A 23,665-nucleotide genomic window follows, 5' to 3' on the forward strand; every position below is an offset into this window, starting at 1 on the left:
GCGGTGACCTTCAGAAGCAGATGGGCTCACCCACACCTGACACAACTCTTGTGTCTGAACTATTAACTGAGCCAAAAGAACAGTGGAGAATGCAGGCATTGATCCCACTGCCTCACACGTGCAAAGTAAGCACTCTCCCATTTGAGCAAATTCCCCATTCACATCTGGTATTCGCTCCCAGTTTGCATCTGACTCGCCCCTTATCACTTGCCTGCTCGCTTCCACGACCAGCAGAAATCTCCTGCTTCAGGTTGGCCTGCTCCCTGAACACTTTTCATGCTTTGCTCCAATCGACGTTACTGAGCAATAGCAGGCGAGCAAGGGCAGGACTGGAAGCCACGGATATGGTGAAAGACGCCAAGAAGAGCTCGAGCCTGCGGAAGGGAAGCGAGTTGAGCGTAACGTCGCAGCCGCCACGAGCGTGAGGGAGCAAGCGAGAGGCCTGTCTGACTGATGGACAGATGATTCTATTGCCTGAGGCTTTGCCTGAAAGAAAGTGCTGCCTCTTTTCATGCATTGCTGCTCAAAGGCACTCCCTGCTGACACACAGATGCAAGTGTTCAAGCAAAACGGCGAAGACACTGTCCTGTGCCTCAGCTGCAACATGTTCAGCTGTAAACTGCTCGTCATATTAAGAGCTCTGCCTTCAGCGAATTGCCACTTACCACACACATACATACTTCAAAAGAATGCTCACTGCTTCAAGCCGGAGTGCAACCAACTACCTAAGCACGACTTTGCTTTGCTTTGTTTTCTACTGCACTGCTCCGCTCTCCCACCTGTGAATCGAAGGGATGCGACAGAGGTGCCTCTCTTTGGTGATTGTCTGCCTCATGCCTTGTAATCTGCCCGTCCTGTGCACCTGCTGATGTCGCAGCTATTTTTCACAGGCTGGGCCAGTGGCGCAATGGATAACGCGTCTGACTACGGATCAGAAGATTGTAGGTTCGACTCCTACCTGGCTCGAGTATTTTTGCAATCTTTGCATTATGGCTTTGGATGCCACGTAAGCGAACATATTTGGTCAAACTGTCCAGCTCTTAAACTGGGAAGTACCTTCTTAGTGCAGTAGGCAGCACGTCAGTCTCATAATCTGAAGGTCCTGAGTTCAATCCTTAGAAAAGGCATTGATACTTGTAAAGATGTTTTTCCTTCTTTCCATTTCAGCTGCATGCATGCAAAAATCGAGAAGTTTTGCTGCGACAGCACACCAAAGGATTTGATGTCCCTCAGCCTGCGGTGACCTTCAGAAGCAGATGGGCTCACCCACACCTGACACAACTCTTGTGTCTGAACTATTAACTGAGCCAAAAGAACAGTGGAGAATGCAGGCATTGATCCCACTGCCTCACACATGCAAAGTAAGCGCTCTCCCATTTGAGCAAATTCCCCATTCACATCTGGTATTAGCTCCCAGTTTGCATCTGACTCGCCCCTTATCACTTGCCTGCTCGCTTCCACGACCAGCAGAAATCTCCTGCTTCAGGTTGGCCTGCTCCCTGAACACTTTTCATGCTTTGCTCCAATCGACGTTACTGAGCAATAGCAAGCGAGCAAGGGCAGGACTGGAAGCCACGGATATGGTGAAAGACGCCAAGAAGAGCTCGAGCCTGCGGAAGGGAAGCGAGTTGAGCGTAACGTCGCAGCCGCCACGAGCGTGAGGGAGCAAGCGAGAGGCCTGTCTGACTGATGGACAGATGATTCTATTGCCTGAGGCTTTGCCTGAAAGAAAGTGCTGCCTCTTTTCATGCATTGCTGCTCAAAGGCACTCCCTGCTGACACACAGATGCAAGTGTTCAAGCAAAACGGCGAAGACACTGTCCTGTGCCTCAGCTGCAACATGTTCAGCTGTAAACTGCTCGTCATATTAAGAGCTCTGCCTTCAGCGAATTGCCACTTACCACACACATACATACTTCAAAAGAATGCTCACTGCTTCAAGCCGGAGTGCAACCAACTACCTAAGCACGACTTTGCTTTGCTTTGTTTTCTACTGCACTGCTCCGCTCTCCCACCTGTGAATCGAAGGGATGCGACAGAGGTGCCTCTCTTTGGTGATTGTCTGCCTCATGCCTTGTAATCTGCCCGTCCTGTGCACCTGCTGATGTCGCAGCTATTTTTCACAGGCTGGGCCAGTGGCGCAATGGATAACGCGTCTGACTACGGATCAGAAGATTGTAGGTTCGACTCCTACCTGGCTCGAGTATTTTTGCAATCTTTGCATTATGGCTTTGGATGCCACGTAAGCGAACATATTTGGTCAAACTGTCCAGCTCTTAAACTGGGCAGTACCTTCTTAGTGCAGTAGGCAGCACGTCAGTCTCATAATCTGAAGGTCCTGAGTTCAATCCTTAGAAAAGGCATTGATACTTGTAAAGATGTTTTTCCTTCTTTCCATTTCAGCTGCATGCATGCAAAAATCGAGAAGTTTTGCTGCGACAGCACACCAAAGGATTTGATGTCCCTCAGCCTGCGGTGACCTTCAGAAGCAGATGGGCTCACCCACACCTGACACAACTCTTGTGTCTGAACTATTAACTGAGCCAAAAGAACAGTGGAGAATGCAGGCATTGATCCCACTGCCTCACACATGCAAAGTAAGCGCTCTCCCATTTGAGCAAATTCCCCATTCACATCTGGTATTAGCTCCCAGATTGCATCTGACTCGCCCCTTATCACTTGCCTGCTCGCTTCCACGACCAGCAGAAATCTCCTGCTTCAGGTTGGCCTGCTCCCTGAACACTTTTCATGCTTTGCTCCAATCGACGTTACTGAGCAATAGCAGGCGAGCAAGGGCAGGACTGGAAGCCACGGATATGGTGAAAGACGCCAAGAAGAGCTCGAGCCTGCGGAAGGGAAGCGAGTTGAGCGTAACGTCGCAGCCGCCACGAGCGTGAGGGAGCAAGCGAGAGGCCTGTCTGACTGATGGACAGATGATTCTATTGCCTGAGGCTTTGCCTGAAAGAAAGTGCTGCCTCTTTTCATGCATTGCTGCTCAAAGGCACTCCCTGCTGACACACAGATGCAAGTGTTCAAGCAAAACGGCGAAGACACTGTCCTGTGCCTCAGCTGCAACATGTTCAGCTGTAAACTGCTCGTCATATTAAGAGCTCTGCCTTCAGCGAATTGCCACTTACCACACACATACATACTTCAAAAGAATGCTCACTGCTTCAAGCCGGAGTGCAACCAACTACCTAAGCACGACTTTGCTTTGCTTTGTTTTCTACTGCACTGCTCCGCTCTCCCACCTGTGAATCGAAGGGATGCGACAGAGGTGCCTCTCTTTGGTGATTGTCTGCCTCATGCCTTGTAATCTGCCCGTCCTGTGCACCTGCTGATGTCGCAGCTATTTTTCACAGGCTGGGCCAGTGGCGCAATGGATAACGCGTCTGACTACGGATCAGAAGATTGTAGGTTCGACTCCTACCTGGCTCGAGTATTTTTGCAATCTTTGCATTATGGCTTTGGATGCCACGTAAGCGAACATATTTGGTCAAACTGTCCAGCTCTTAAACTGGGAAGTACCTTCTTAGTGCAGTAGGCAGCACGTCAGTCTCATAATCTGAAGGTCCTGAGTTCAATCCTTAGAAAAGGCATTGATACTTGTAAAGATGTTTTTCCTTCTTTCCATTTCAGCTGCATGCATGCAAAAATCGAGAAGTTTTGCTGCGACAGCACACCAAAGGATTTGATGTCCCTCAGCCTGCGGTGACCTTCAGAAGCAGATGGGCTCACCCACACCTGACACAACTCTTGTGTCTGAACTATTAACTGAGCCAAAAGAACAGTGGAGAATGCAGGCATTGATCCCACTGCCTCACACATGCAAAGTAAGCGCTCTCCCATTTGAGCAAATTCCCCATTCACATCTGGTATTAGCTCCCAGATTGCATCTGACTCGCCCCTTATCACTTGCCTGCTCGCTTCCACGACCAGCAGAAATCTCCTGCTTCAGGTTGGCCTGCTCCCTGAACACTTTTCATGCTTTGCTCCAATCGACGTTACTGAGCAATAGCAGGCGAGCAAGGGCAGGACTGGAAGCCACGGATATGGTGAAAGACGCCAAGAAGAGCTCGAGCCTGCGGAAGGGAAGCGAGTTGAGCGTAACGTCGCAGCCGCCACGAGCGTGAGGGAGCAAGCGAGAGGCCTGTCTGACTGATGGACAGATGATTCTATTGCCTGAGGCTTTGCCTGAAAGAAAGTGCTGCCTCTTTTCATGCATTGCTGCTCAAAGGCACTCCCTGCTGACACACAGATGCAAGTGTTCAAGCAAAACGGCGAAGACACTGTCCTGTGCCTCAGCTGCAACATGTTCAGCTGTAAACTGCTCGTCATATTAAGAGCTCTGCCTTCAGCGAATTGCCACTTACCACACACATACATACTTCAAAAGAATGCTCACTGCTTCAAGCCGGAGTGCAACCAACTACCTAAGCACGACTTTGCTTTGCTTTGTTTTCTACTGCACTGCTCCGCTCTCCCACCTGTGAATCGAAGGGATGCGACAGAGGTGCCTCTCTTTGGTGATTGTCTGCCTCATGCCTTGTAATCTGCCCGTCCTGTGCACCTGCTGATGTCGCAGCTATTTTTCACAGGCTGGGCCAGTGGCGCAATGGATAACGCGTCTGACTACGGATCAGAAGATTGTAGGTTCGACTCCTACCTGGCTCGAGTATTTTTGCAATCTTTGCATTATGGCTTTGGATGCCACGTAAGCGAACATATTTGGTCAAACTGTCCAGCTCTTAAACTGGGAAGTACCTTCTTAGTGCAGTAGGCAGCACGTCAGTCTCATAATCTGAAGGTCCTGAGTTCAATCCTTAGAAAAGGCATTGATACTTGTAAAGATGTTTTTCCTTCTTTCCATTTCAGCTGCATGCATGCAAAAATCGAGAAGTTTTGCTGCGACAGCACACCAAAGGATTTGATGTCCCTCAGCCTGCGGTGACCTTCAGAAGCAGATGGGCTCACCCACACCTGACACAACTCTTGTGTCTGAACTATTAACTGAGCCAAAAGAACAGTGGAGAATGCAGGCATTGATCCCACTGCCTCACACATGCAAAGTAAGCGCTCTCCCATTTGAGCAAATTCCCCATTCACATCTGGTATTAGCTCCCAGTTTGCATCTGACTCGCCCCTTATCACTTGCCTCCTCGCTTCCACGACCAGCAGAAATCTCCTGCTTCAGGTTGGCCTGCTCCCTGAACACTTTTCATGCTTTGCTCCAATCGACGTTACTGAGCAATAGCAAGCGAGCAAGGGCAGGACTGGAAGCCACGGATATGGTGAAAGACGCCAAGAAGAGCTCGAGCCTGCGGAAGGGAAGCGAGTTGAGCGTAACGTCGCAGCCGCCAAGAGCGTGAGGGAGCAAGCGAGAGGCCTGTCTGACTGATGGACAGATGATTCTATTGCCTGAGGCTTTGCCTGAAAGAAAGTGCTGCCTCTTTTCATGCATTGCTGCTCAAAGGCACTCCCTGCTGACACACAGATGCAAGTGTTCAAGCAAAACGGCGAAGGCACTGTCCTGTGCCTCAGCTGCAACATGTTCAGCTGTAAACTGCTCGTCATATTAAGAGCTCTGCCTTCAGCGAATTGCCACTTACCACACACATACATACTTCAAAAGAATGCTCACTGCTTCAAGCCGGAGTGCAACCAACTACCTAAGCACGACTTTGCTTTGCTTTGTTTTCTACTGCACTGCTCCGCTCTCCCACCTGTGAATCGAAGGGATGCGACAGAGGTGCCTCTCTTTGGTGATTGTCTGCCTCATGCCTTGTAATCTGCCCGTCCTGTGCACCTGCTGATGTCGCAGCTATTTTTCACAGACTGGGCCAGTGGCGCAATGGATAACGCGTCTGACTACGGATCAGAAGATTGTAGGTTCGACTCCTACCTGGCTCGAGTATTTTTGCAATCTTTGCATTATGGCTTTGGATGCCACGTAAGCGAACATATTTGGTCAAACTGTCCAGCTCTTAAACTGGGCAGTACCTTCTTAGTGCAGTAGGCAGCACGTCAGTCTCATAATCTGAAGGTCCTGAGTTCAATCCTTAGAAAAGGCATTGATACTTGTAAAGATGTTTTTCCTTCTTTCCATTTCAGCTGCATGCATGCAAAAATCGAGAAGTTTTGCTGCGACAGCACACCAAAGGATTTGATGTCCCTCAGCCTGCGGTGACCTTCAGAAGCAGATGGGCTCACCCACACCTGACACAACTCTTGTGTCTGAACTATTAACTGAGCCAAAAGAACAGTGGAGAATGCAGGCATTGATCCCACTGCCTCACACATGCAAAGTAAGCGCTCTCCCATTTGAGCAAATTCCCCATTCACATCTGGTATTAGCTCCCAGATTGCATCTGACTCGCCCCTTATCACTTGCCTGCTCGCTTCCACGACCAGCAGAAATCTCCTGCTTCAGGTTGGCCTGCTCCCTGAACACTTTTCATGCTTTGCTCCAATCGACGTTACTGAGCAATAGCAGGCGAGCAAGGGCAGGACTGGAAGCCACGGATATGGTGAAAGACGCCAAGAAGAGCTCGAGCCTGCGGAAGGGAAGCGAGTTGAGCGTAACGTCGCAGCCGCCACGAGCGTGAGGGAGCAAGCGAGAGGCCTGTCTGACTGATGGACAGATGATTCTATTGCCTGAGGCTTTGCCTGAAAGAAAGTGCTGCCTCTTTTCATGCATTGCTGCTCAAAGGCACTCCCTGCTGACACACAGATGCAAGTGTTCAAGCAAAACGGCGAAGACACTGTCCTGTGCCTCAGCTGCAACATGTTCAGCTGTAAACTGCTCGTCATATTAAGAGCTCTGCCTTCAGCGAATTGCCACTTACCACACACATACATACTTCAAAAGAATGCTCACTGCTTCAAGCCGGAGTGCAACCAACTACCTAAGCACGACTTTGCTTTGCTTTGTTTTCTACTGCACTGCTCCGCTCTCCCACCTGTGAATCGAAGGGATGCGACAGAGGTGCCTCTCTTTGGTGATTGTCTGCCTCATGCCTTGTAATCTGCCCGTCCTGTGCACCTGCTGATGTCGCAGCTATTTTTCACAGGCTGGGCCAGTGGCGCAATGGATAACGCGTCTGACTACGGATCAGAAGATTGTAGGTTCGACTCCTACCTGGCTCGAGTATTTTTGCAATCTTTGCATTATGGCTTTGGATGCCACGTAAGCGAACATATTTGGTCAAACTGTCCAGCTCTTAAACTGGGAAGTACCTTCTTAGTGCAGTAGGCAGCACGTCAGTCTCATAATCTGAAGGTCCTGAGTTCAATCCTTAGAAAAGGCATTGATACTTGTAAAGATGTTTTTCCTTCTTTCCATTTCAGCTGCATGCATGCAAAAATCGAGAAGTTTTGCTGCGACAGCACACCAAAGGATTTGATGTCCCTCAGCCTGCGGTGACCTTCAGAAGCAGATGGGCTCACCCACACCTGACACAACTCTTGTGTCTGAACTATTAACTGAGCCAAAAGAACAGTGGAGAATGCAGGCATTGATCCCACTGCCTCACACATGCAAAGTAAGCGCTCTCCCATTTGAGCAAATTCCCCATTCACATCTGGTATTAGCTCCCAGTTTGCATCTGACTCGCCCCTTATCACTTGCCTCCTCGCTTCCACGACCAGCAGAAATCTCCTGCTTCAGGTTGGCCTGCTCCCTGAACACTTTTCATGCTTTGCTCCAATCGACGTTACTGAGCAATAGCAAGCGAGCAAGGGCAGGACTGGAAGCCACGGATATGGTGAAAGACGCCAAGAAGAGCTCGAGCCTGCGGAAGGGAAGCGAGTTGAGCGTAACGTCGCAGCCGCCAAGAGCGTGAGGGAGCAAGCGAGAGGCCTGTCTGACTGATGGACAGATGATTCTATTGCCTGAGGCTTTGCCTGAAAGAAAGTGCTGCCTCTTTTCATGCATTGCTGCTCAAAGGCACTCCCTGCTGACACACAGATGCAAGTGTTCAAGCAAAACGGCGAAGACACTGTCCTGTGCCTCAGCTGCAACATGTTCAGCTGTAAACTGCTCGTCATATTAAGAGCTCTGCCTTCAGCGAATTGCCACTTACCACACACATACATACTTCAAAAGAATGCTCACTGCTTCAAGCCGGAGTGCAACCAACTACCTAAGCACGACTTTGCTTTGCTTTGTTTTCTACTGCACTGCTCCGCTCTCCCACCTGTGAATCGAAGGGATGCGACAGAGGTGCCTCTCTTTGGTGATTGTCTGCCTCATGCCTTGTAATCTGCCCGTCCTGTGCACCTGCTGATGTCGCAGCTATTTTTCACAGACTGGGCCAGTGGCGCAATGGATAACGCGTCTGACTACGGATCAGAAGATTGTAGGTTCGACTCCTACCTGGCTCGAGTATTTTTGCAATCTTTGCATTATGGCTTTGGATGCCACGTAAGCGAACATATTTGGTCAAACTGTCCAGCTCTTAAACTGGGCAGTACCTTCTTAGTGCAGTAGGCAGCACGTCAGTCTCATAATCTGAAGGTCCTGAGTTCAATCCTTAGAAAAGGCATTGATACTTGTAAAGATGTTTTTCCTTCTTTCCATTTCAGCTGCATGCATGCAAAAATCGAGAAGTTTTGCTGCGACAGCACACCAAAGGATTTGATGTCCCTCAGCCTGCGGTGACCTTCAGAAGCAGATGGGCTCACCCACACCTGACACAACTCTTGTGTCTGAACTATTAACTGAGCCAAAAGAACAGTGGAGAATGCAGGCATTGATCCCACTGCCTCACACATGCAAAGTAAGCGCTCTCCCATTTGAGCAAATTCCCCATTCACATCTGGTATTAGCTCCCAGATTGCATCTGACTCGCCCCTTATCACTTGCCTGCTCGCTTCCACGACCAGCAGAAATCTCCTGCTTCAGGTTGGCCTGCTCCCTGAACACTTTTCATGCTTTGCTCCAATCGACGTTACTGAGCAATAGCAGGCGAGCAAGGGCAGGACTGGAAGCCACGGATATGGTGAAAGACGCCAAGAAGAGCTCGAGCCTGCGGAAGGGAAGCGAGTTGAGCGTAACGTCGCAGCCGCCACGAGCGTGAGGGAGCAAGCGAGAGGCCTGTCTGACTGATGGACAGATGATTCTATTGCCTGAGGCTTTGCCTGAAAGAAAGTGCTGCCTCTTTTCATGCATTGCTGCTCAAAGGCACTCCCTGCTGACACACAGATGCAAGTGTTCAAGCAAAACGGCGAAGACACTGTCCTGTGCCTCAGCTGCAACATGTTCAGCTGTAAACTGCTCGTCATATTAAGAGCTCTGCCTTCAGCGAATTGCCACTTACCACACACATACATACTTCAAAAGAATGCTCACTGCTTCAAGCCGGAGTGCAACCAACTACCTAAGCACGACTTTGCTTTGCTTTGTTTTCTACTGCACTGCTCCGCTCTCCCACCTGTGAATCGAAGGGATGCGACAGAGGTGCCTCTCTTTGGTGATTGTCTGCCTCATGCCTTGTAATCTGCCCGTCCTGTGCACCTGCTGATGTCGCAGCTATTTTTCACAGGCTGGGCCAGTGGCGCAATGGATAACGCGTCTGACTACGGATCAGAAGATTGTAGGTTCGACTCCTACCTGGCTCGAGTATTTTTGCAATCTTTGCATTATGGCTTTGGATGCCACGTAAGCGAACATATTTGGTCAAACTGTCCAGCTCTTAAACTGGGAAGTACCTTCTTAGTGCAGTAGGCAGCACGTCAGTCTCATAATCTGAAGGTCCTGAGTTCAATCCTTAGAAAAGGCATTGATACTTGTAAAGATGTTTTTCCTTCTTTCCATTTCAGCTGCATGCATGCAAAAATCGAGAAGTTTTGCTGCGACAGCACACCAAAGGATTTGATGTCCCTCAGCCTGCGGTGACCTTCAGAAGCAGATGGGCTCACCCACACCTGACACAACTCTTGTGTCTGAACTATTAACTGAGCCAAAAGAACAGTGGAGAATGCAGGCATTGATCCCACTGCCTCACACATGCAAAGTAAGCGCTCTCCCATTTGAGCAAATTCCCCATTCACATCTGGTATTAGCTCCCAGTTTGCATCTGACTCGCCCCTTATCACTTGCCTCCTCGCTTCCACGACCAGCAGAAATCTCCTGCTTCAGGTTGGCCTGCTCCCTGAACACTTTTCATGCTTTGCTCCAATCGACGTTACTGAGCAATAGCAAGCGAGCAAGGGCAGGACTGGAAGCCACGGATATGGTGAAAGACGCCAAGAAGAGCTCGAGCCTGCGGAAGGGAAGCGAGTTGAGCGTAACGTCGCAGCCGCCAAGAGCGTGAGGGAGCAAGCGAGAGGCCTGTCTGACTGATGGACAGATGATTCTATTGCCTGAGGCTTTGCCTGAAAGAAAGTGCTGCCTCTTTTCATGCATTGCTGCTCAAAGGCACTCCCTGCTGACACACAGATGCAAGTGTTCAAGCAAAACGGCGAAGACACTGTCCTGTGCCTCAGCTGCAACATGTTCAGCTGTAAACTGCTCGTCATATTAAGAGCTCTGCCTTCAGCGAATTGCCACTTACCACACACATACATACTTCAAAAGAATGCTCACTGCTTCAAGCCGGAGTGCAACCAACTACCTAAGCACGACTTTGCTTTGCTTTGTTTTCTACTGCACTGCTCCGCTCTCCCACCTGTGAATCGAAGGGATGCGACAGAGGTGCCTCTCTTTGGTGATTGTCTGCCTCATGCCTTGTAATCTGCCCGTCCTGTGCACCTGCTGATGTCGCAGCTATTTTTCACAGGCTGGGCCAGTGGCGCAATGGATAACGCGTCTGACTACGGATCAGAAGATTGTAGGTTCGACTCCTACCTGGCTCGAGTATTTTTGCAATCTTTGCATTATGGCTTTGGATGCCACGTAAGCGAACATATTTGGTCAAACTGTCCAGCTCTTAAACTGGGAAGTACCTTCTTAGTGCAGTAGGCAGCACGTCAGTCTCATAATCTGAAGGTCCTGAGTTCAATCCTTAGAAAAGGCATTGATACTTGTAAAGATGTTTTTCCTTCTTTCCATTTCAGCTGCATGCATGCAAAAATCGAGAAGTTTTGCTGCGACAGCACACCAAAGGATTTGATGTCCCTCAGCCTGCGGTGACCTTCAGAAGCAGATGGGCTCACCCACACCTGACACAACTCTTGTGTCTGAACTATTAACTGAGCCAAAAGAACAGTGGAGAATGCAGGCATTGATCCCACTGCCTCACACATGCAAAGTAAGCGCTCTCCCATTTGAGCAAATTCCCCATTCACATCTGGTATTAGCTCCCAGATTGCATCTGACTCGCCCCTTATCACTTGCCTGCTCGCTTCCACGACCAGCAGAAATCTCCTGCTTCAGGTTGGCCTGCTCCCTGAACACTTTTCATGCTTTGCTCCAATCGACGTTACTGAGCAATAGCAGGCGAGCAAGGGCAGGACTGGAAGCCACGGATATGGTGAAAGACGCCAAGAAGAGCTCGAGCCTGCGGAAGGGAAGCGAGTTGAGCGTAACGTCGCAGCCGCCACGAGCGTGAGGGAGCAAGCGAGAGGCCTGTCTGACTGATGGACAGATGATTCTATTGCCTGAGGCTTTGCCTGAAAGAAAGTGCTGCCTCTTTTCATGCATTGCTGCTCAAAGGCACTCCCTGCTGACACACAGATGCAAGTGTTCAAGCAAAACGGCGAAGACACTGTCCTGTGCCTCAGCTGCAACATGTTCAGCTGTAAACTGCTCGTCATATTAAGAGCTCTGCCTTCAGCGAATTGCCACTTACCACACACATACATACTTCAAAAGAATGCTCACTGCTTCAAGCCGGAGTGCAACCAACTACCTAAGCACGACTTTGCTTTGCTTTGTTTTCTACTGCACTGCTCCGCTCTCCCACCTGTGAATCGAAGGGATGCGACAGAGGTGCCTCTCTTTGGTGATTGTCTGCCTCATGCCTTGTAATCTGCCCGTCCTGTGCACCTGCTGATGTCGCAGCTATTTTTCACAGGCTGGGCCAGTGGCGCAATGGATAACGCGTCTGACTACGGATCAGAAGATTGTAGGTTCGACTCCTACCTGGCTCGAGTATTTTTGCAATCTTTGCATTATGGCTTTGGATGCCACGTAAGCGAACATATTTGGTCAAACTGTCCAGCTCTTAAACTGGGAAGTACCTTCTTAGTGCAGTAGGCAGCACGTCAGTCTCATAATCTGAAGGTCCTGAGTTCAATCCTTAGAAAAGGCATTGATACTTGTAAAGATGTTTTTCCTTCTTTCCATTTCAGCTGCATGCATGCAAAAATCGAGAAGTTTTGCTGCGACAGCACACCAAAGGATTTGATGTCCCTCAGCCTGCGGTGACCTTCAGAAGCAGATGGGCTCACCCACACCTGACACAACTCTTGTGTCTGAACTATTAACTGAGCCAAAAGAACAGTGGAGAATGCAGGCATTGATCCCACTGCCTCACACATGCAAAGTAAGCGCTCTCCCATTTGAGCAAATTCCCCATTCACATCTGGTATTAGCTCCCAGTTTGCATCTGACTCGCCCCTTATCACTTGCCTCCTCGCTTCCACGACCAGCAGAAATCTCCTGCTTCAGGTTGGCCTGCTCCCTGAACACTTTTCATGCTTTGCTCCAATCGACGTTACTGAGCAATAGCAAGCGAGCAAGGGCAGGACTGGAAGCCACGGATATGGTGAAAGACGCCAAGAAGAGCTCGAGCCTGCGGAAGGGAAGCGAGTTGAGCGTAACGTCGCAGCCGCCAAGAGCGTGAGGGAGCAAGCGAGAGGCCTGTCTGACTGATGGACAGATGATTCTATTGCCTGAGGCTTTGCCTGAAAGAAAGTGCTGCCTCTTTTCATGCATTGCTGCTCAAAGGCACTCCCTGCTGACACACAGATGCAAGTGTTCAAGCAAAACGGCGAAGGCACTGTCCTGTGCCTCAGCTGCAACATGTTCAGCTGTAAACTGCTCGTCATATTAAGAGCTCTGCCTTCAGCGAATTGCCACTTACCACACACATACATACTTCAAAAGAATGCTCACTGCTTCAAGCCGGAGTGCAACCAACTACCTAAGCACGACTTTGCTTTGCTTTGTTTTCTACTGCACTGCTCCGCTCTCCCACCTGTGAATCGAAGGGATGCGACAGAGGTGCCTCTCTTTGGTGATTGTCTGCCTCATGCCTTGTAATCTGCCCGTCCTGTGCACCTGCTGATGTCGCAGCTATTTTTCACAGACTGGGCCAGTGGCGCAATGGATAACGCGTCTGACTACGGATCAGAAGATTGTAGGTTCGACTCCTACCTGGCTCGAGTATTTTTGCAATCTTTGCATTATGGCTTTGGATGCCACGTAAGCGAACATATTTGGTCAAACTGTCCAGCTCTTAAACTGGGCAGTACCTTCTTAGTGCAGTAGGCAGCACGTCAGTCTCATAATCTGAAGGTCCTGAGTTCAATCCTTAGAAAAGGCATTGATACTTGTAAAGATGTTTTTCCTTCTTTCCATTTCAGCTGCATGCATGCAAAAATCGAGAAGTTTTGCTGCGACAGCACACCAAAGGATTTGATGTCCCTCAGCCTGCGGTGACCTTCAGAAGCAGATGGGCTCACCCACACCTGACACAACTCTTGTGTCTGAACTATTAACTGAGCCAAAAGAATAGTGGAGAATGCAGGCATTGATCCCACTGCCTCACACATGCAAAGTAAGCGCTCTCCCATTTGAGCAAATTCCCCATTCACATCTGGTATTAGCTCCCAGATTGCATCTGACTCGCCCCTTATCACTTGCCTGCTCGCTTCCACGACCAGCAGAAATCTCCTGCTTCAGGTTGGCCTGCTCCCTGAACACTTTTCATGCTTTGCTCCAATCGACGTTACTGAGCAATAGCAGGCGAGCAAGGGCAGGACTGGAAGCCACGGATATGGTGAAAGACGCCAAGAAGAGCTCGAGCCTGCGGAAGGGAAGCGAGTTGAGCGTAACGTCGCAGCCGCCACGAGCGTGAGGGAGCAAGCGAGAGGCCTGTCTGACTGATGGACAGATGATTCTATTGCCTGAGGCTTTGCCTGAAAGAAAGTGCTGCCTCTTTTCATGCATTGCTGCTCAAAGGCACTCCCTGCTGACACACAGATGCAAGTGTTCAAGCAAAACGGCGAAGGCACTGTCCTGTGCCTCAGCTGCAACATGTTCAGCTGTAAACTGCTCGTCATATTAAGAGCTCTGCCTTCAGCGAATTGCCACTTACCACACACATACATACTTCAAAAGAATGCTCACTGCTTCAAGCCGGAGTGCAACCAACTACCTAAGCACGACTTTGCTTTGCTTTGTTTTCGACTGCACTGCTCCGCTCTCCCACCTGTGAATCGAAGGGATGCGACAGAGGTGCCTCTCTTTGGTGATTGTCTGCCTCATGCCTTGGAATCTGCCCGTCCTGTGCACCTGCTGATGTCGCAGCTATTTTTCACAGACTGGGCCAGTGGCGCAATGGATAACGCATCTGACTACGGATCAGAAGATTATAGGTTCGACTCCTACCTGGCTCGAGTATTTTTGCAATCTTTGCATTATGGCTTTGGATGCCACGTAAGCGAACATATTTGGTCAAACTGTCCAGCTCTTAAACTGGGAAGTACCTTCTTAGTGCAGTAGGCAGCACGTCAGTCTCATAATCTGAAGGTCCTGAGTTCAATCCTTAGAAAAGGCATTGATACTTGTAAAGATGTTTTTCCTTCTTTCCATTTCAGCTGCATGCATGCAAAAATCGAGAAGTTTTGCTGCGACAGCACACCAAAGGATTTGATGTCCCTCAGCCTGCGGTGACCTTCAGAAGCAGATGGGCTCACCCACACCTGACACAACTCTTGTGTCTGAACTATTAACTGAGCCAAAAGAACAGTGGAGAATGCAGGCATTGATCCCACTGCCTCACACATGCAAAGTAAGCGCTCTCCCATTTGAGCAAATTCCCCATTCACATCTGGTATTAGCTCCCAGATTGCATCTGACTCGCCCCTTATCACTTGCCTGCTCGCTTCCACGACCAGCAGAAATCTCCTGCTTCAGGTTGGCCTGCTCCCTGAACACTTTTCATGCTTTGCTCCAATCGACGTTACTGAGCAATAGCAGGCGAGCAAGGGCAGGACTGGAAGCCACGGATATGGTGAAAGACGCCAAGAAGAGCTCGAGCCTGCGGAAGGGAAGCGAGTTGAGCGTAACGTCGCAGCCGCCACGAGCGTGAGGGAGCAAGCGAGAGGCCTGTCTGACTGATGGACAGATGATTCTATTGCCTGAGGCTTTGCCTGAAAGAAAGTGCTGCCTCTTTTCATGCATTGCTGCTCAAAGGCACTCCCTGCTGACACACAGATGCAAGTGTTCAAGCAAAACGGCGAAGGCACTGTCCTGTGCCTCAGCTGCAACATGTTCAGCTGTAAACTGCTCGTCATATTAAGAGCTCTGCCTTCAGCGAATTGCCACTTACCACACACATACATACTTCAAAAGAATGCTCACTGCTTCAAGCCGGAGTGCAACCAACTACCTAAGCACGACTTTGCTTTGCTTTGTTTTCTACTGCACTGCTCCGCTCTCCCACCTGTGAATCGAAGGGATGCGACAGAGGTGCCTCTCTTTGGTGATTGTCTGCCTCATGCCTTGTAATCTGCCCGTCCTGTGCACCTGCTGATGTCGCAGCTATTTTTCACAGGCTGGGCCAGTGGCGCAATGGATAACGCGTCTGACTACGGATCAGAAGATTGTAGGTTCGACTCCTACCTGGCTCGAGTATTTTTGCAATCTTTGCATTATGGCTTTGGATGCCACGTAAGCGAACATATTTGGTCAAACTGTCCAGCTCTTAAACTGGGAAGTACCTTCTTAGTGCAGTAGGCAGCACGTCAGTCTCATAATCTGAAGGTCCTGAGTTCAATCCTTAGAAAAGGCATTGATACTTGTAAAGATGTTTTTCCTTCTTTCCATTTCAGCTGCATGCATGCAAAAATCGAGAAGTTTTGCTGCGACAGCACACCAAAGGATTTGATGTCCCTCAGCCTGCGGTGACCTTCAGAAGCAGATGGGCTCACCCACACCTGACACAACTCTTGTGTCTGAACTATTAACTGAGCCAAAAGAACAGTGGAGAATGCAGGCATTGATCCCACTGCCTCACACGTGCAAAGTAAGCACTCTCCCATTTGAGCAAATTCCCCATTCACATCTGGTATTAGCTCCCAGTTTGCATCTGACTCGCCCCTTATCACTTGCCTGCTCGCTTCCACGACCAGCAGAAATCTCCTGCTTCAGGTTGGCCTGCTCCCTGAACACTTTTCATGCTTTGCTCCAATCGACGTTACTGAGCAATAGCAAGCGAGCAAGGGCAGGACTGGAAGCCACGGATATGGTGAAAGACGCCAAGAAGAGCTCGAGCCTGCGGAAGGGAAGCGAGTTGAGCGTAACGTCGCAGCCGCCACGAGCGTGAGGGAGCAAGCGAGAGGCCTGTCTGACTGATGGACAGATGATTCTATTGCCTGAGGCTTTGCCTGAAAGAAAGTGCTGCCTCTTTTCATGCATTGCTGCTCAAAGGCACTCCCTGCTGACACACAGATGCAAGTGTTCAAGCAAAACGGCGAAGGCACTGTCCTGTGCCTCAGCTGCAACATGTTCAGCTGTAAACTGCTCGTCATATTAAGAGCTCTGCCTTCAACGAATTGCCACTTACCACACACATACATACTTCAAAAGAATGCTCACTGCTTCAAGCCGGAGTGCAACCAACTACCTAAGCACGACTTTGCTTTGCTTTGTTTTCTACTGCACTGCTCCGCTCTCCCACCTGTGAATCGAAGGGATGCGACAGAGGTGCCTCTCTTTGGTGATTGTCTGCCTCATGCCTTGGAATCTGCCCGTCCTGTGCACCTGCTGATGTCGCAGCTATTTTTCACAGACTGGGCCAGTGGCGCAATGGATAACGCGTCTGACTACGGATCAGAAGATTGTAGGTTCGACTCCTACCTGGCTCGAGTATTTTTGCAATCTTTGCATTATGGCTTTGGATGCCACGTAAGCGAACATATTTGGTCAAACTGTCCAGCTCTTAAACTGGGAAGTACCTTCTTAGTGCAGTAGGCAGCACGTCAGTCTCATAATCTGAAGGTCCTGAGTTCAATCCTTAGAAAAGGCATTGATACTTGTAAAGATGTTTTTCCTTCTTTCCATTTCAGCTGCATGCATGCAAAAATCGAGAAGTTTTGCTGCGACAGCACACCAAAGGATTTGATGTCCCTCAGCCTGCGGTGACCTTCAGAAGCAGATGGGCTCACCCACACCTGACACAACTCTTGTGTCTGAACTATTAACTGAGCCAAAAGAACAGTGGAGAATGCAGGCATTGATCCCACTGCCTCACACATGCAAAGTAAGCGCTCTCCCATTTGAGCAAATTCCCCATTCACATCTGGTATTAGCTCCCAGTTTGCATCTGACTCGCCCCTTATCACTTGCCTCCTCGCTTCCACGACCAGCAGAAATCTCCTGCTTCAGGTTGGCCTGCTCCCTGAACACTTTTCATGCTTTGCTCCAATCGACGTTACTGAGCAATAGCAAGCGAGCAAGGGCAGGACTGGAAGCCACGGATATGGTGAAAGACGCCAAGAAGAGCTCGAGCCTGCGGAAGGGAAGCGAGTTGAGCGTAACGTCGCAGCCGCCAAGAGCGTGAGGGAGCAAGCGAGAGGCCTGTCTGACTGATGGACAGATGATTCTATTGCCTGAGGCTTTGCCTGAAAGAAAGTGCTGCCTCTTTTCATGCATTGCTGCTCAAAGGCACTCCCTGCTGACACACAGATGCAAGTGTTCAAGCAAAACGGCGAAGGCACTGTCCTGTGCCTCAGCTGCAACATGTTCAGCTGTAAACTGCTCGTCATATTAAGAGCTCTGCCTTCAGCGAATTGCCACTTACCACACACATACATACTTCAAAAGAATGCTCACTGCTTCAAGCCGGAGTGCAACCAACTACCTAAGCACGACTTTGCTTTGCTTTGTTTTCTACTGCACTGCTCCGCTCTCCCACCTGTGAATCGAAGGGATGCGACAGAGGTGCCTCTCTTTGGTGATTGTCTGCCTCATGCCTTGTAATCTGCCCGTCCTGTGCACCTGCTGATGTCGCAGCTATTTTTCACAGACTGGGCCAGTGGCGCAATGGATAACGCGTCTGACTACGGATCAGAAGATTGTAGGTTCGACTCCTACCTGGCTCGAGTATTTTTGCAATCTTTGCATTATGGCTTTGGATGCCACGTAAGCGAACATATTTGGTCAAACTGTCCAGCTCTTAAACTGGGCAGTACCTTCTTAGTGCAGTAGGCAGCACGTCAGTCTCATAATCTGAAGGTCCTGAGTTCAATCCTTAGAAAAGGCATTGATACTTGTAAAGATGTTTTTCCTTCTTTCCATTTCAGCTGCATGCATGCAAAAATCGAGAAGTTTTGCTGCGACAGCACACCAAAGGATTTGATGTCCCTCAGCCTGCGGTGACCTTCAGAAGCAGATGGGCTCACCCACACCTGACACAACTCTTGTGTCTGAACTATTAACTGAGCCAAAAGAACAGTGGAGAATGCAGGCATTGATCCCACTGCCTCACACATGCAAAGTAAGCGCTCTCCCATTTGAGCAAATTCCCCATTCACATCTGGTATTAGCTCCCAGATTGCATCTGACTCGCCCCTTATCACTTGCCTGCTCGCTTCCACGACCAGCAGAAATCTCCTGCTTCAGGTTGGCCTGCTCCCTGAACACTTTTCATGCTTTGCTCCAATCGACGTTACTGAGCAATAGCAGGCGAGCAAGGGCAGGACTGGAAGCCACGGATATGGTGAAAGACGCCAAGAAGAGCTCGAGCCTGCGGAAGGGAAGCGAGTTGAGCGTAACGTCGCAGCCGCCACGAGCGTGAGGGAGCAAGCGAGAGGCCTGTCTGACTGATGGACAGATGATTCTATTGCCTGAGGCTTTGCCTGAAAGAAAGTGCTGCCTCTTTTCATGCATTGCTGCTCAAAGGCACTCCCTGCTGACACACAGATGCAAGTGTTCAAGCAAAACGGCGAAGACACTGTCCTGTGCCTCAGCTGCAACATGTTCAGCTGTAAACTGCTCGTCATATTAAGAGCTCTGCCTTCAGCGAATTGCCACTTACCACACACATACATACTTCAAAAGAATGCTCACTGCTTCAAGCCGGAGTGCAACCAACTACCTAAGCACGACTTTGCTTTGCTTTGTTTTCTACTGCACTGCTCCGCTCTCCCACCTGTGAATCGAAGGGATGCGACAGAGGTGCCTCTCTTTGGTGATTGTCTGCCTCATGCCTTGTAATCTGCCCGTCCTGTGCACCTGCTGATGTCGCAGCTATTTTTCACAGGCTGGGCCAGTGGCGCAATGGATAACGCGTCTGACTACGGATCAGAAGATTGTAGGTTCGACTCCTACCTGGCTCGAGTATTTTTGCAATCTTTGCATTATGGCTTTGGATGCCACGTAAGCGAACATATTTGGTCAAACTGTCCAGCTCTTAAACTGGGAAGTACCTTCTTAGTGCAGTAGGCAGCACGTCAGTCTCATAATCTGAAGGTCCTGAGTTCAATCCTTAGAAAAGGCATTGATACTTGTAAAGATGTTTTTCCTTCTTTCCATTTCAGCTGCATGCATGCAAAAATCGAGAAGTTTTGCTGCGACAGCACACCAAAGGATTTGATGTCCCTCAGCCTGCGGTGACCTTCAGAAGCAGATGGGCTCACCCACACCTGACACAACTCTTGTGTCTGAACTATTAACTGAGCCAAAAGAACAGTGGAGAATGCAGGCATTGATCCCACTGCCTCACACATGCAAAGTAAGCGCTCTCCCATTTGAGCAAATTCCCCATTCACATCTGGTATTAGCTCCCAGATTGCATCTGACTCGCCCCTTATCACTTGCCTGCTCGCTTCCACGACCAGCAGAAATCTCCTGCTTCAGGTTGGCCTGCTCCCTGAACACTTTTCATGCTTTGCTCCAATCGACGTTACTGAGCAATAGCAGGCGAGCAAGGGCAGGACTGGAAGCCACGGATATGGTGAAAGACGCCAAGAAGAGCTCGAGCCTGCGGAAGGGAAGCGAGTTGAGCGTAACGTCGCAGCCGCCACGAGCGTGAGGGAGCAAGCGAGAGGCCTGTCTGACTGATGGACAGATGATTCTATTGCCTGAGGCTTTGCCTGAAAGAAAGTGCTGCCTCTTTTCATGCATTGCTGCTCAAAGGCACTCCCTGCTGACACACAGATGCAAGTGTTCAAGCAAAACGGCGAAGACACTGTCCTGTGCCTCAGCTGCAACATGTTCAGCTGTAAACTGCTCGTCATATTAAGAGCTCTGCCTTCAGCGAATTGCCACTTACCACACACATACATACTTCAAAAGAATGCTCACTGCTTCAAGCCGGAGTGCAACCAACTACCTAAGCACGACTTTGCTTTGCTTTGTTTTCTACTGCACTGCTCCGCTCTCCCACCTGTGAATCGAAGGGATGCGACAGAGGTGCCTCTCTTTGGTGATTGTCTGCCTCATGCCTTGTAATCTGCCCGTCCTGTGCACCTGCTGATGTCGCAGCTATTTTTCACAGGCTGGGCCAGTGGCGCAATGGATAACGCGTCTGACTACGGATCAGAAGATTGTAGGTTCGACTCCTACCTGGCTCGAGTATTTTTGCAATCTTTGCATTATGGCTTTGGATGCCACGTAAGCGAACATATTTGGTCAAACTGTCCAGCTCTTAAACTGGGAAGTACCTTCTTAGTGCAGTAGGCAGCACGTCAGTCTCATAATCTGAAGGTCCTGAGTTCAATCCTTAGAAAAGGCATTGATACTTGTAAAGATGTTTTTCCTTCTTTCCATTTCAGCTGCATGCATGCAAAAATCGAGAAGTTTTGCTGCGACAGCACACCAAAGGATTTGATGTCCCTCAGCCTGCGGTGACCTTCAGAAGCAGATGGGCTCACCCACACCTGACACAACTCTTGTGTCTGAACTATTAACTGAGCCAAAAGAACAGTGGAGAATGCAGGCATTGATCCCACTGCCTCACACATGCAAAGTAAGCGCTCTCCCATTTGAGCAAATTCCCCATTCACATCTGGTATTAGCTCCCAGATTGCATCTGACTCGCCCCTTATCACTTGCCTGCTCGCTTCCACGACCAGCAGAAATCTCCTGCTTCAGGTTGGCCTGCTCCCTGAACACTTTTCATGCTTTGCTCCAATCGACGTTACTGAGCAATAGCAGGCGAGCAAGGGCAGGACTGGAAGCCACGGATATGGTGAAAGACGCCAAGAAGAGCTCGAGCCTGCGGAAGGGAAGCGAGTTGAGCGTAACGTCGCAGCCGCCACGAGCGTGAGGGAGCAAGCGAGAGGCCTGTCTGACTGATGGACAGATGATTCTATTGCCTGAGGCTTTGCCTGAAAGAAAGTGCTGCCTCTTTTCATGCATTGCTGCTCAAAGGCACTCCCTGCTGACACACAGATGCAAGTGTTCAAGCAAAACGGCGAAGGCACTGTCCTGTGCCTCAGCTGCAACATGTTCAGCTGTAAACTGCTCGTCATATTAAGAGCTCTGCCTTCAGCGAATTGCCACTTACCACACACATACATACTTCAAAAGAATGCTCACTGCTTCAAGCCGGAGTGCAACCAACTACCTAAGCACGACTTTGCTTTGCTTTGTTTTCTACTGCACTGCTCCGCTCTCCCACCTGTGAATCGAAGGGATGCGACAGAGGTGCCTCTCTTTGGTGATTGTCTGCCTCATGCCTTGTAATCTGCCCGTCCTGTGCACCTGCTGATGTCGCAGCTATTTTTCACAGGCTGGGCCAGTGGCGCAATGGATAACGCGTCTGACTACGGATCAGAAGATTGTAGGTTCGACTCCTACCTGGCTCGAGTATTTTTGCAATCTTTGCATTATGGCTTTGGATGCCACGTAAGCGAACATATTTGGTCAAACTGTCCAGCTCTTAAACTGGGAAGTACCTTCTTAGTGCAGTAGGCAGCACGTCAGTCTCATAATCTGAAGGTCCTGAGTTCAATCCTTAGAAAAGGCATTGATACTTGTAAAGATGTTTTTCCTTCTTTCCATTTCAGCTGCATGCATGCAAAAATCGAGAAGTTTTGCTGCGACAGCACACCAAAGGATTTGATGTCCCTCAGCCTGCGGTGACCTTCAGAAGCAGATGGGCTCACCCACACCTGACACAACTCTTGTGTCTGAACTATTAACTGAGCCAAAAGAACAGTGGAGAATGCAGGCATTGATCCCACTGCCTCACACGTGCAAAGTAAGCACTCTCCCATTTGAGCAAATTCCCCATTCACATCTGGTATTAGCTCCCAGTTTGCATCTGACTCGCCCCTTATCACTTGCCTGCTCGCTTCCACGACCAGCAGAAATCTCCTGCTTCAGGTTGGCCTGCTCCCTGAACACTTTTCATGCTTTGCTCCAATCGACGTTACTGAGCAATAGCAAGCGAGCAAGGGCAGGACTGGAAGCCACGGATATGGTGAAAGACGCCAAGAAGAGCTCGAGCCTGCGGAAGGGAAGCGAGTTGAGCGTAACGTCGCAGCCGCCACGAGCGTGAGGGAGCAAGCGAGAGGCCTGTCTGACTGATGGACAGATGATTCTATTGCCTGAGGCTTTGCCTGAAAGAAAGTGCTGCCTCTTTTCATGCATTGCTGCTCAAAGGCACTCCCTGCTGACACACAGATGCAAGTGTTCAAGCAAAACGGCGAAGGCACTGTCCTGTGCCTCAGCTGCAACATGTTCAGCTGTAAACTGCTCGTCATATTAAGAGCTCTGCCTTCAACGAATTGCCACTTACCACACACATACATACTTCAAAAGAATGCTCACTGCTTCAAGCCGGAGTGCAACCAACTACCTAAGCACGACTTTGCTTTGCTTTGTTTTCTACTGCACTGCTCCGCTCTCCCACCTGTGAATCGAAGGGATGCGACAGAGGTGCCTCTCTTTGGTGATTGTCTGCCTCATGCCTTGGAATCTGCCCGTCCTGTGCACCTGCTGATGTCGCAGCTATTTTTCACAGACTGGGCCAGTGGCGCAATGGATAACGCGTCTGACTACGGATCAGAAGATTGTAGGTTCGACTCCTACCTGGCTCGAGTATTTTTGCAATCTTTGCATTATGGCTTTGGATGCCACGTAAGCGAACATATTTGGTCAAACTGTCCAGCTCTTAAACTGGGAAGTACCTTCTTAGTGCAGTAGGCAGCACGTCAGTCTCATAATCTGAAGGTCCTGAGTTCAATCCTTAGAAAAGGCATTGATACTTGTAAAGATGTTTTTCCTTCTTTCCATTTCAGCTGCATGCATGCAAAAATCGAGAAGTTTTGCTGCGACAGCACACCAAAGGATTTGATGTCCCTCAGCCTGCGGTGACCTTCAGAAGCAGATGGGCTCACCCACACCTGACACAACTCTTGTGTCTGAACTATTAACTGAGCCAAAAGAACAGTGGAGAATGCAGGCATTGATCCCACTGCCTCACACATGCAAAGTAAGCGCTCTCCCATTTGAGCAAATTCCCCATTCACATCTGGTATTAGCTCCCAG

General features: G+C 49.6%; 19 non-coding genes across 19 annotated transcripts; all 19 read left to right on the forward strand.

Annotated features, from left to right (window-relative positions):
* Nucleotides 1-893: 893 nt before the first annotated feature.
* Nucleotides 894-966, forward strand: trnar-acg (transfer RNA arginine (anticodon ACG)). Its single transcript has one exon. It is a non-coding gene; the product is annotated as a tRNA-Arg (tRNA).
* Nucleotides 967-2,129: 1,163 nt separating this feature from the next.
* Nucleotides 2,130-2,202, forward strand: trnar-acg (transfer RNA arginine (anticodon ACG)). Its single transcript has one exon. It is a non-coding gene; the product is annotated as a tRNA-Arg (tRNA).
* A 1,163-nt stretch (nucleotides 2,203-3,365) lies between these two features.
* Nucleotides 3,366-3,438, forward strand: trnar-acg (transfer RNA arginine (anticodon ACG)). The gene has a single exon. It is a non-coding gene; the product is annotated as a tRNA-Arg (tRNA).
* A 1,163-nt stretch (nucleotides 3,439-4,601) lies between these two features.
* trnar-acg (transfer RNA arginine (anticodon ACG)) lies at nucleotides 4,602-4,674 on the forward strand. Its single transcript has one exon. It is a non-coding gene; the product is annotated as a tRNA-Arg (tRNA).
* A 1,163-nt stretch (nucleotides 4,675-5,837) lies between these two features.
* Nucleotides 5,838-5,910, forward strand: trnar-acg (transfer RNA arginine (anticodon ACG)). Its single transcript has one exon. It is a non-coding gene; the product is annotated as a tRNA-Arg (tRNA).
* A 1,163-nt stretch (nucleotides 5,911-7,073) lies between these two features.
* trnar-acg (transfer RNA arginine (anticodon ACG)) lies at nucleotides 7,074-7,146 on the forward strand. The gene has a single exon. It is a non-coding gene; the product is annotated as a tRNA-Arg (tRNA).
* A 1,163-nt stretch (nucleotides 7,147-8,309) lies between these two features.
* trnar-acg (transfer RNA arginine (anticodon ACG)) lies at nucleotides 8,310-8,382 on the forward strand. Its single transcript has one exon. It is a non-coding gene; the product is annotated as a tRNA-Arg (tRNA).
* Nucleotides 8,383-9,545: 1,163 nt separating this feature from the next.
* On the forward strand, nucleotides 9,546-9,618 carry trnar-acg (transfer RNA arginine (anticodon ACG)). The gene has a single exon. It is a non-coding gene; the product is annotated as a tRNA-Arg (tRNA).
* Nucleotides 9,619-10,781: 1,163 nt separating this feature from the next.
* trnar-acg (transfer RNA arginine (anticodon ACG)) lies at nucleotides 10,782-10,854 on the forward strand. Its single transcript has one exon. It is a non-coding gene; the product is annotated as a tRNA-Arg (tRNA).
* A 1,163-nt stretch (nucleotides 10,855-12,017) lies between these two features.
* trnar-acg (transfer RNA arginine (anticodon ACG)) lies at nucleotides 12,018-12,090 on the forward strand. Its single transcript has one exon. It is a non-coding gene; the product is annotated as a tRNA-Arg (tRNA).
* A 1,163-nt stretch (nucleotides 12,091-13,253) lies between these two features.
* Nucleotides 13,254-13,326, forward strand: trnar-acg (transfer RNA arginine (anticodon ACG)). Its single transcript has one exon. It is a non-coding gene; the product is annotated as a tRNA-Arg (tRNA).
* A 1,163-nt stretch (nucleotides 13,327-14,489) lies between these two features.
* On the forward strand, nucleotides 14,490-14,562 carry trnar-acg (transfer RNA arginine (anticodon ACG)). The gene has a single exon. It is a non-coding gene; the product is annotated as a tRNA-Arg (tRNA).
* A 1,163-nt stretch (nucleotides 14,563-15,725) lies between these two features.
* trnar-acg (transfer RNA arginine (anticodon ACG)) lies at nucleotides 15,726-15,798 on the forward strand. The gene has a single exon. It is a non-coding gene; the product is annotated as a tRNA-Arg (tRNA).
* Nucleotides 15,799-16,961: 1,163 nt separating this feature from the next.
* Nucleotides 16,962-17,034, forward strand: trnar-acg (transfer RNA arginine (anticodon ACG)). The gene has a single exon. It is a non-coding gene; the product is annotated as a tRNA-Arg (tRNA).
* Nucleotides 17,035-18,197: 1,163 nt separating this feature from the next.
* On the forward strand, nucleotides 18,198-18,270 carry trnar-acg (transfer RNA arginine (anticodon ACG)). Its single transcript has one exon. It is a non-coding gene; the product is annotated as a tRNA-Arg (tRNA).
* A 1,163-nt stretch (nucleotides 18,271-19,433) lies between these two features.
* On the forward strand, nucleotides 19,434-19,506 carry trnar-acg (transfer RNA arginine (anticodon ACG)). The gene has a single exon. It is a non-coding gene; the product is annotated as a tRNA-Arg (tRNA).
* Nucleotides 19,507-20,669: 1,163 nt separating this feature from the next.
* On the forward strand, nucleotides 20,670-20,742 carry trnar-acg (transfer RNA arginine (anticodon ACG)). Its single transcript has one exon. It is a non-coding gene; the product is annotated as a tRNA-Arg (tRNA).
* Nucleotides 20,743-21,905: 1,163 nt separating this feature from the next.
* On the forward strand, nucleotides 21,906-21,978 carry trnar-acg (transfer RNA arginine (anticodon ACG)). Its single transcript has one exon. It is a non-coding gene; the product is annotated as a tRNA-Arg (tRNA).
* A 1,163-nt stretch (nucleotides 21,979-23,141) lies between these two features.
* On the forward strand, nucleotides 23,142-23,214 carry trnar-acg (transfer RNA arginine (anticodon ACG)). The gene has a single exon. It is a non-coding gene; the product is annotated as a tRNA-Arg (tRNA).
* The last annotated feature ends 451 nt before the right edge of the window (nucleotides 23,215-23,665 follow it).

This window comes from Pristiophorus japonicus, chromosome 1, assembly GCF_044704955.1.
Source record: "Pristiophorus japonicus isolate sPriJap1 chromosome 1, sPriJap1.hap1, whole genome shotgun sequence".
NCBI classification, from domain to species: domain Eukaryota; kingdom Metazoa; phylum Chordata; class Chondrichthyes; family Pristiophoridae; genus Pristiophorus; species Pristiophorus japonicus.